Genomic DNA, 9,281 nt, shown 5'->3' with positions numbered 1-9,281 from the left:
GATGCACAGAGTGAGATTTTGGGGTTTCCTGTGCAGGAAACCATAAAGTCCGAGTTGGATTCGATGATCCTTGTGTGTCCCTGCCAGCTCAGGATTTTGTCTCCAGAGATCCTCCCAAAGGTGAGGGTGGATCAGATGGAAAGAGCACCCAGAGTTGCTTTGTGTGTTTGGAAGCACAGACCAGGCGAGCACATTTATGCTGTCGCTAACTTCTTTTTAATCATCAGCTGTAGGCACAGGACAATGATTTAGTGTTTACGTCTGAATCCCACAGAGACAATACGCTGCTCATTTCAGTGCAACTCCTAGTCTGGCCTCTGTACTTAATAAGTAGGCTATTATCTGACTATCAGCGCACGGGAGATTAACAGGAGCCATTTTCATTACCATTAATGGTGGCTACACAGATAATGCCCTCACGTCAATGAGAAGATAATGGGCCCTTAAGTGTGCGTGTGTAAGGCCGACAGAGGAAGGGGTATGAAATATAAAGCAAACTCGGCTTAAATAATTTGCTTTTCCAGTTAAGAAGAAAGTAATCTCTTCTCATAAGCACCATCATTTTCTGGTAAACGTGAACCAACAGGTAATGAGGTTCCCATTACACAAATGCTGTGTTACAGGGTCTAATGAGCATATTAATCTTTGTTTTTCCATATAATTGGTAGATAATCCAGGGATATGTGTTGGCTCTGCAGTGGTTCTGAGTGAACCACTCAGTGAATATGTGTGTTCACAGCCTGAGCCAGGAGTCATCCTCAAGCCCAGACACACAGTGAGCAGAAAAGAATCACCTACGTGAGGGGTGCAGGATGGGGCTGTCTGGTGTGCAGTAGGAATGAAGGAATGCCACAAACATTTGTCTTTCTCAGCAAGCAAATAAATGTGTGCCATTCCCTGGCAAGTCCAGTTTGCACCGTTCCTGGAATTTGGGATGGGTGCATAGCTCTCTCCCCATCTCTGCAATGTGTGGCAAATGTCTATTCTGAGATAATAGATAATGCCAAGAAGAAACATTTGCAAAGGCAGCCAGCACTGCCTCCTCTACTTGTTCCTTTTATCTGCTTATGAACTGTTTCTAGCCTGAAACTAAATGACAAATATTTTTAGCACAATTGCCATTGTTATAATTGTTATGCCCAATGTCAAGAACATATGAAACATGATGATAAGGAACAAATTACAACATAAAATAATACAAGGCAGGCACAGTATCCTTGAGCTGTTTTCCATGTTGAGATTTTCCAGATAGAAATAATTTTGCTTGGCTTCAAAAGGACAATATGCAAGCATATAAAGGTCAGTCTGATTTGAGAGCACAGAAAACAGCTAGAGCCAAATTCTGCAGAGATTTCATGAATAAGTTCACCATAATTGCAGAGAAGAAGACTAATAGCAAGTGGAAACTTACTAAGATAAGCTACCTAGTGTGCAATTTTGCCTATAAATTAATGATTTTGTATGATGGTTTTAAAACTTAGGGGAAAAAACATCTCTGGAATAGGATTTAAACAAAAGAGCACTCATTTTTACTTTTTTCCTGTTTTACAGGTTTACTAAGCTCTTTCTAATCTATTAATAAGACTAGATTTTGGTTATTAAATATTGCAGTTCCTAACATAAATGAAGCAGCATTATTCACTCGGTTTAAATCACACAAAAATACCTAAAAAATTCTCTTCTAGAACAGCTGACAGCCTGAGCTTCAAATATTAAAGGCAAAAGAGGTACCACAAAACCTTCTTTGGACTTGTTTACTGATGCCTATGTGGGCTGAATTACAACCCTCACTAGTAGCAGCACTTGTCATGGACTGAGAAACTGTGAATTTTTATTGCCTTTTTCCCTCCCAACACACATGAGATGAGCCACTATATCAGGATGTCACAACACTTAAATTGAGGGGGAACAAGAAGAAATGCAGATCCCTTCTTAGATAAATCTACTTAATAAATCTGAGGAGCAAGGAGCGAGGAATGGACCTGTTTGCATGATAAATGCCACCACTGGAGTTGTGCGTTGTCACTGCGTGTGACTTATGTAACTGTGTGAATAAAGTACAACTGTGAATGTAGCACAGAACTGTGTCTGTAACTCACAGCTATGTCTGTAACTGTGTGAGTAATAATGCAACCCCAAACTCAGCCCTTCTAGCACCAGCAGAAGTCCAGGTTAATTGATGGGACTGTGGTAACACCCTTTTCCTGCAGGGTTTTTTGGTACTTCTGTGTGTTGCATGCTCTGAGTAGCACCCTGGGAACTGCAGATTGTCACCTGAGCCACCAAAGGCTTCACCTCATTTTCAACTTCACAGGCTTGAGAGTTCAGAGTGACTTTGGGGAAGGTCTTAGCTTCGTAAATACCATCAGAAGATTCCTACTAACGTTATGTTACATAAAAAAATAATATGTGAAATATTTTCTGCCACAGGATGAAACACCAGTTGTTATTAAATGTTTATTTTATATTATTATTTATTATGCTGAATGAATAAGACTTATTTTTATTAATCATAGCACTCAGGGATATTGAAACTCATTGCATTTGGCAGCCACAGTCTAGCAAACCTAGCCAGCTACAATGAATATTGCCATTAAGCTACAGAAATGTCACATGCACTTAATAAAACAGTCTCTTCCCTTTCCTTGTACAAGGGAACAATACTTTTTTCCTTCCTTTTCAGCTGAGAAACCCATGTTTTCTGATACATTTCCTCAGTTTACTTGACACTGACACAAATGAGTAACTGCATCTAATGACCAGCACAGCCCTGCTGGTGGTCAGGCACCAGAAGCCAGAGTTTATGCAGGGGTTTAGTCCTACAGGTAAATCACAGAGTCCTGCCTATGCCATGGCCACACACCACAGGCTCCAGCATTGAATTTCATGTCCAGCTCTTCAAAGCATAGACAAGATCAGTAATCAGCCCCCATCCTTCCTCTGCATATTTATAGGGCATTCACTTCTGATTGAGCTCCCTGTGCCCACTCCCCCACACAGCTGGGAGGACATTTTAATGCATGTATTTCTACTACCCAACATGTCACTCAGACATTCTTTCATTATATTTTTCTACCTCAGAGCTAGAGCTGAAAAAAAACTTAAGCAGATAAATTGTATTGTAAGTTTTGTATTTATAAAACCCCATCAGTCTTTCTCCCTGTGCACATTTTTTTCACATCAAAAATTGAACAAAATTTGGAAAGCTTTTATATGAGACCACAGGAAGCTTTACTCTGATATTAGAACAGCAAACAGAAAAGCAAAACCTTTAATTTTAAAAGCAGCTGTTACTCCACGCAGCTTTAACTTCGTTTTTATGTCAGGTCCATTTGTGTCACATCACAGTTTGTAGCACTGTCAATCAAAGCTGTCAAAGTGGCCAGCCTGGTCCAGGAGAGGGAAAAGCCTGCAAGTGCTGCTTGAATCTACTCTGTGGATATGCAGAATGAACTCTGGGAGGCTGGTTCAAGTGGCTTATTTCCAAGGCAATTAAGTCTTTCTTAAGTAAATGTGTGTAAAAAATGCTCCCTCAGCCTGGTGGCACCTGACACTGCTGACTTCTTAATACGCATTAGCCCGCCCTGGCTGGGATTGGAGAAAATATGACTGAAAAAACCAGCAGAAAAATAGCTGGGTTTGTGTGTGTATGTGTTGGAATACCTTTGGACTGCATGTTCCATCCCCTCCTCGGGTCAGGACACACAAACGCCGGCTCCTGACACCACACACCCACACTGCTGCTAATGTCCTTCAAAAGACATGCTAAAAGAAACTCTTTATTGATTTCTTCTCCATCACATCACTTGAGACTTGTTAAATTGGCTCGGGGAAGTTTGTAATTATTTGAGGGGAAAGAATGATTCCTAAGCAAATGGGGAAGCAGCTCGTCTAAATGAGAGCACCCTAAGCCAGTGCCCGAAACTGGAGACTGCTCTCACCCTCCAGGCTCTCTTTTTTGTCATATCATTTGAGAAATGCAACTGTTGCATGGAAACCTTGAATAATCACTTGGTATCAATACCCAGGGACCTTGGCAGCTGCATTGAATTACTCCTTGGTCACAGTGCCTAGTGAAACTGCGGCTGGAAATGTGGCTGCAATCATGCCAGCTACTCGGATTGCATGGCTGAGGTGCTGGGGTGTCAGCTGTGCTGCTCCTGCGGGGGTTAACCCTTCGGGCACTGCCTCCTCTCTGCTCCAGGCTGTGCCTGCTTTGTCAGGAATGCTGACACAGAATCATAGAATATCCTAGTTTGGAAGGTACAAGGATCCATCAAGCTCCTGGTCCTGCACAGAACAATCCCTTCAAGTGCCTCAGAGCATTGTCCAAACACTCTGTGAGCTCTGCCAGTTTTGGAGGCAAGACCACTTCCCTGGGGAGCTTTTCCAATGCCCAACCATCCTCTGGCGGCAGAACCTGTTTCAAATATCCAACCTAAATCTCTCCTGACACAACTCCATGCCGTTCCCTGGGTCCTATCCCTGCACATGCCATCCCCAGAGCTACTATGGCACTTGTTTGAGCAGCCTTTCTCAAGTTCAGTAGTTGTTACATGTTTTTGGTCTCCAGACCAATAAGATAGGTGGGGAATTTCAGTGGATGAAGGAAGATTTTCAGTGCTGCTGCTCGGTTGAGGTGGTCTGTGCCCCCTCAGACTAAAAAAAATGCTGGCAGCTTCCAGGGTGTGTCTGTCTCAGTGTTTTTCCTTTATAGCTATGGAGATATAGAAAAAAGAGGATTGTAAGAGGTTGTTTGTGGGATGTAATGGCAGAATTACCACATTAGCAAAGCTGTAAAGGTGTGAATTTGAACCTTAACTCCAGTGTAGAGGTAAATGGACGCTGCTGATGTGTTTGATCCAGGGGAGGAACGATGCCAGTCAGGTTTCCTTCATACAGGCCTTGATCGCACAAACAAGGCAGCTGCATCAGCCAGATATGGACAAACTGTTCACCTTGCTGTTACTCTGACGTGCCAGAGAACTTGGGGAATCTGCCTTCCACCCCTGCCATCCTCCACCTGCTCATCAAAGAGTGATGGGAATTTGTTGTGCAGCTCAGCAAGTTAATATTAGAGAATTACAAATGTGAAATGCATTTGATGGTGGTGTAAAAATGCCGAAAAGCCCTGATTAGGAGCTGCCTCCCCCCAACATTGGAGACTTCATAGGGATCAGAGAGAAAATGACAGATTTCACACAGCAGTTCTGATGAATTTTACAGATCGCCCTAAGCTGCTGGGAAACCATTTCAAAGCGTAAAAGTCATTGAGAATTTTTCCTTTCTTGTGCAGTGATGAGAACAATTTCTGAAACATTGTGCTTTGCTGTCACCAGGCTGTTTTCCTCAGCAATTAATTTACCAGGCTGCAAAAGGACGGGAATATCAGTGTGCAGCTCCTCTGGCCGTGACCTGCTGAGGGTGTGCCACTGTCATGCTGCTCACTTTGGGCTTCTCTGCCTCTCTGGTCCCTCTGGAGAGAAGAAGGACATATCTAGGCTGTTGCCACCTCTCTTGGGTCTTCTACCATGATAGTCTTGACTTCAGCTGGCTTCAGTCCCAGAGCAGCAGTTATTAGCTCAGGGTAATGGAAGGTTTAAAAAATTATAAGTTTAAAATTAGAAGGTCAAGAGTTCTTGTCCTTTTTTTCATACTCTCTTTCTAGCTGGTTCAGTAATCTTTCTCTAGGTTGAAAGTCTTCAACAAGACACATGGGACACATCACAGAGTCCAGTTTTTACAGCCAGGGCTGGCTGCCCAAGGGGACTGGAGGCAAACTTGGGTCACCAGCAGTTAGATCCTCTCCCTGCATCCAACGTTAGTCTTGAGGAGACAGGAGAGAGTCCTTTCCTCCTCCCATGCAGGAGGATGATTTATCCTAATTCAATTGTATATTTTAAACTTCCACAGTGTCCTGTGGCAGGAAGCTTCACAGCTCACCCACCTTGCATGTGAAGACTTCCCAGTTTTCATTTTGGATGTGTGTGCAGGAAATCCTGCTGTGTGTAGTGCTGAGCTGCCATCACTCAGGCTACAGGCAGTGGGGCTTACTTGTAATTGTGACACAGAAATAGGATGTGACATGCCACCTTGGGAAGGCTGCTGTTTGCCCTGGAGCAGGGGAGCAGGCTGGCTGATTAACTCCCGGAGCAGTGGGACAGGCACACTTTGCCTTTGGGGTGTGGATGGAAAGGTTGGAACACTCTGACACCACTGTGTTTGATCAGACATCTGCACAGACACCAGGACCCAGCTGATGTTATTAAAATGGAGAGGAGGTGGATGAAAATGAAGTGAGTGGAATAATGCACCCCATGGTACCGTGGGATGTAAGACCATCTCCAGCCTTCAGCAGCTGTGACAATTACAGGGTTTGGCTGTGAAGAGACACGTCCCCAGCTAATACTTTTGGCCTCTGCTGCTCCTCTTGATCTGTCAGAGTGAGGAAGCTGCAGGTATTAGAGATAACAAGCTGTAGTAAGGTACTGCTGCATTGTTTCAAGTGTGCTAACTTTGTTTCTTCATTTCTTCTAAGGTAAACCTGTGGTTTCTCCCAGAAATGTGGATGTAATCACAACAAGTCCCACTGTCTGAGGTTAATCACCTCTGGCAATGCAGCTGGATCCATGCAACAATACATTTGCATGGGAAGAGGTTCCTGATTCAAACACTGTCTAAGAACAGGGACATTCAATCTTTGGAGCATCATTTGAACTTGAGGATATTTCCCATCCCATTAAGGGATTCCATTTCCTCCATGAAGTCAGGATGTGCACCAGAATCTTAAAATACAGGCACATCCTCAGGAATTAAAGGAGGATAAAAGAAACAACCAGGATCTCTTAAACATCCCTGTGGCCTGGCATTTGGAGAGGGCTGCAGTAATAATTGCTTGACCAGTTCTTTGTCCTTGGTCCTCTCCTGGTGGTGAGAGATGCAGCTGCCTGTGACTGCCTTGCTCTGTGTACACGTATCCCTGTGCACCAAAATCCCTGCTAAGAATGCCTCAGACCCCATCCAGAACCCCTTCATCAGAAGAAATCCTTCTTAACATTCAGACTGGACTCTTGAAGCAACATTTCATCCATCAAAAGGCGAGGGTGAGTTTATACTTCAAGAAATAAAATATTCAGGATACTGACCAATTTTGGTTTTCTTTCTTTTTTTTTTTACTAAATAAAAGTTGTAGTTGGTTTTATGAATTAAACTTTCAAGGTAGATGTGTGGTCCTGCAGCACTTGTGCAGGAATTCAGATGGTGAGGTACACAGATAAGAAATCATATGAATGAAGATTATAATATCAGGCTCTGGGAGTTTTAAGTCTCTTATTTGAAATGCAGGTTGTGTTATTCCTGTGGCCTCACCCTTATTAAAAAGCTCAGGATAGTCTGTGTTTTCCTTCACATGCATGTGGAGTCCTAGCCAAGGCATGCTTGCTTTCTGCACAGCTTATCAAGATAAAAGTGCAGGTGGAAAAAATCCTATTTCTGTCAAACTTAGCCTTTCAGCAGCAATACCTTTTGCTGTTTCACACTGTGTCTCCTTTGCAGTATAACTGAGCTGGAAAATAGCAATGCCTACAGGAGGTTTTTAGAAGCAGGAGGTGGAACAAGAGATGCAGAAAACCTTAAGAACAGGCACAAAAGCCAGGTTCTAACCTGTATGGCTGTATCCCAGCTTTCCCCTGCTGTTCCCAGCAGTTTCCAGAGGATGTAACAAGTCCAGCCTAACCCCAGGCTGCTTTTGGCTGACTTGAGCTCCTGTTCTAATTCTGATGTCAGTTCCTTGACCCTACAGTGCAGAGTGAGACTTCCCTGTGCTGTTTGCAAGGAATGTTTTATCTGCATTCATGAAAAAATAAATTGATCTTTGCTCCATTGCCTTTTCCACTCAAAATCCACCTTCTGAGGAATATGAATACTGCCAAAACTTCCTCAGTCCACAGTTTTCTGGGTGAAATAAATTGATTTCTTCTCTAGATGTTTCTTCTCTGGGTGTTTTCCTTTCACCTATAATAAAATGTGTTTTATTGTACCTGACTACATTAATTGATGCCTTGGTTATGCACAGTGCACAGGTCAGGTAATCAATATATTTTACCATTTAAAACCAGAAGGATTTGTGATCAATTCAGAGTCTGCCTTCTAATCTCAGGTATTCAGACTTTGTTTGTTTGTTTGTTCTGTTTCTCCCCGTGGCTGATGTGAATAACAATAACGTTGTTAATACAAGGTTTTAAACATTCCTAGCGCTTGAGGACCAATCCTGCTTCCTTAGGATACAGGCAGGCAGTGTTTTCCTCGAGTGAAATGATAGAGCTGCTACGATTTCAGCTGCCTCCTTCTCACCCCACTGCAAGGAGCAGCGGGCTGTGCCTATTCAAAATGAGAGTGGAGCTGATCACTGCTGGGGGGGAGTCACACCCTGCTTTGGAGGCAGAAATGAAACCCTGACTTGCTTCAGAGGAAGAAGGGACAGCCAGAGGCGACAGAACAAACTGTTGTGCAGACGCTGGAGCCACCGGAGATTGCAAAGAGACGACCTTGTCACCAGATGAGGCTCTCAAAGCTTCTTATCCTGTTGTGCTGAGCTTAGCAGCGAGTCTGTCCCAGTCACGGAGTGGGTGTGTGACCTGCTCCTCAGGCCGGCCAGCGTGAGCACAGGGGACGCTGGCCATGAGCTGGTGCCCTCTGGATCCTGCTGCTCCTTCGATGGGAGCGACTCGGGCATGTAAAGGAGATGGCTGTGTGCTTGTGGGTTTGCTCTGCTGTTCACAATTAAAGCCGACTGACTTGCTTTTCTACAGGTGCAGGGTACAGCGAGTGATGCCTACATGGTGCTCAGATAGAAGCACTTTTCGGAAGTAGAGCGATGCTCTCCTACTTCCCTCCGCTCCCACTTAGCTGGGGTTCCTTTCTCAAGTCTCGGTATATTTTAAAATACCCCCAAACGTGCATTTTAAAGAATCCTATGTCTTACCGCCCTTTAGGAGCTTTTCTTCCATGTGCACCCTCTCTGACAAATTCTATGGGAAAAAATCATTACGTTTTAGGTTATTTTGGGGCTTCATAACAGTCGGGGTGAACACGCCAGCACCTGCACGGGGAAGCATTGTGGAAAAAGGCGAGGATCTCCACAGACGGCGTGCCCTGCACACACACACCTGGCCAGCACAGCCCTCTGTCCCAGCACGGACCGATCCCTCCCGCGTCCGGCCAAGGCAAAAAACGAGGGGCAGCCCTGTCCGGAGAACCAGAGCTGCCCCCGCCTCCCGGGG

This window comes from Sturnus vulgaris, chromosome 17 (assembly GCF_052056855.1).
Source record: "Sturnus vulgaris isolate bStuVul1 chromosome 17, bStuVul1.hap1, whole genome shotgun sequence".
In the NCBI taxonomy this organism is placed as follows: Eukaryota; Metazoa; Chordata; class Aves; order Passeriformes; family Sturnidae; genus Sturnus; species Sturnus vulgaris.
This window is presented reverse-complemented; position numbering follows the sequence as displayed.